The sequence below is a fragment of the Tenrec ecaudatus genome, chromosome 2 (assembly GCF_050624435.1).
Source record: "Tenrec ecaudatus isolate mTenEca1 chromosome 2, mTenEca1.hap1, whole genome shotgun sequence".
Taxonomy (NCBI): Eukaryota; Metazoa; Chordata; class Mammalia; order Afrosoricida; family Tenrecidae; genus Tenrec; species Tenrec ecaudatus.
In genome coordinates this window covers 300360546-300362887 of record NC_134531.1, presented here as the reverse complement: position 1 = coordinate 300362887, position 2342 = coordinate 300360546, and the positions used below count along the sequence as shown (strand labels likewise).

The 2342-nt window shown below is 38.7% G+C and overlaps 1 non-coding gene across 1 annotated transcript; it reads left to right on the top strand.

Moving 5' to 3' along the window:
* The first annotated feature begins 992 nt into the window (after window positions 1-992).
* Window positions 993-1099, top strand: LOC142441946 (U6 spliceosomal RNA). The gene has a single exon (XR_012783223.1). It is a non-coding gene; the product is annotated as a U6 spliceosomal RNA (small nuclear RNA).
* The last annotated feature ends 1243 nt before the right edge of the window (window positions 1100-2342 follow it).

The window sequence follows — 2342 nt, the reverse complement described above, 5'->3', positions numbered from 1 at the left end:
TTGCTAACCTTCTTGAACTCTGTCCTGCGGTAAATGCTACTCTTTTAAACTCAAATGGTTGATTATTTGAAAGTGTGCGGATCTCACCAGGGATATTGTTCTCACTATTGACTTGTATATTGTTCTCTGAAAATGGATTCATCGGAGTGATTTCAGTCTCACAAGTGGAGGTTGACTAGGGCCACAGTCTCATGGGATCCGCTAGTCTTTATTTAACCAATAAGCTTGATCTCTCTTATGATTTTCCGTTTTGTTCCACATTTGCCTCATATGTTATACAGGACCTGTGAATGTGATTTATTTCAGAAAAGGAGGTTTTGGTAGTTGTCTCTATCCTAACTCAGTTCTCAGGGTGGTGGAGACAGATGTTCATTGGTCCATTGGTCCTTTGGACTAAGTTGCTCCTATGTGTCGTTTATTTTCCTCATTCTTCGGTTGTACAGTAGAGGGAGACCAATGGTAACAACTTAGACGGCTGCTCACAAGTTTTTAAGTACATAGTCACCACAAGTTGTAGAATGTAGAATACTGTCTTTGTAGACTATGCTATGCCAGTTGACCTTGAAGTCCCAGAGACTATGATTCTCATTTCCCAGGCCCCATGATTCATTCTCTCAATGTGTTTTGTATTTCTAAGTTTTCATCCTTTTGGACCCTATATATTGTTGCCAAATACATCAGTACATATGTGTAAATATCCTGGTTTGATAAAGGATAAAATATGCCCACAAATATATATATTAAATGTATTATTAGGTAATCCAAATGCCATGTCTACCTCAGAAGGGTTGATGGTTTCTGTATTTTGGTCACTTTGTCATATTTCTATATGTGAACTGAAATTGCCTGTTGTATCTCAGGCAATGTGGTGTTGTATTTGTATTTAATCGATAATTGAAAGTTTTTATGTTCTTAGGCACTCATGACGTATTTCCAGGTAGTAGTAGTTACATACACTCGTGTCAACTTGAAAGTGTAAGAGTGGAGGGGTGGTGTTCGCTTCAGCAGCACATATACTAAAATTGGAACGATACAGAGAAGATTAACATGGCCCCTGCACAAGGATGACACGCAAATTCGTGAAGCATTCCATATTAAAAAAAAAAAAAGAGTGGAGGGGTGGAAGTTAGTCTGCCAATCAGGTCACAACCTGATGATGCCTTCTCGTGGGCATGACTTTCTCAGAAGAGGGATCCTAGGAACTTCCTCTCTCTCTTTCTCTCTCTTTCTCTCCATCACCCTCCTGTTGAAGAGCCATGCTTGGAGTGGTGCCAGAGTCACACTAAGACCTGTATGAGCAATGGAGATGCACCCACCACCATTGGATCCACAATATTTTGAGCCCAACAGCCTGTGATCATGATGCATTTTGCATCATTGCATGTGTCTCCATGAGTTTGAAAAGGGATTGATGGACAAATATTGAACTTATGGACTTGATATGGACTGGGCTGGAATGTTTTCATGATATATAGTTACTTTTGAATATGAAGCTTTCTCTTAAATATATGAGGGTTTGTATTTGTTTCTCTAGTCAACCGACCTAACAGTATGATAAAGAATGATAACTTGTGTGCAGTTTTCTGTTTGTATGATACCATTGAGTAGTTGAGACTGGTGTTAGCTGCTCTCTTTATGATCAGTGAATACAGCAGTGGGTAGAGATTCTTTCTCAGTGAGTGGAGGTTCAGGAGGTACAGGAATGGCTATGCAGTGCATCCTAATAGGTGGGATAAGAAAAAAAGGAAGAAAACTTGAAAATTTTATTTACGGTATATATATCACACATACATGGATACACACACATGCACACACACATACATATATAATACAGAGAAAAATAAGTAAGGGAAAGACAAAGAAGAGCAAGAAAAAAGAATACATGAGCTTGCTTGCTGCCAGCTGTTGTCAGGCCAAGATCTCCACTGAACAGTTTGTAAAAGCATGCTCCCTTCTTGTATTTTCTGCTGACTCATGGAATCATGAATGCACATGATTCCTCCTTCTTCTGGTTCTCAGATCCTCTCTTCCTGCTTCTGGAATGGTTCATTTTATAACTAGTGATTCCAAAACTGACCCATCCTCTCTATAATAGTTTCACACACCTGGAAGCAGCAGGCAAGAGATCAAAAAATGATTTGAATTAAGAAACTCTAATCACAAAACCCCTTTAATACATTGAAAACAGGATGTTACTTTGAAGATTAAGGTATGCCTGATCCAAGCCATGGTATTTTCATTTGCCTCATATGCATGTGAAAATTGGATATTGAACAAAGAAGACCAAAGAATAATGGATGCGTTAGAATTGTGGTGCTCAAAAAGAATACTAAAAGTACCAT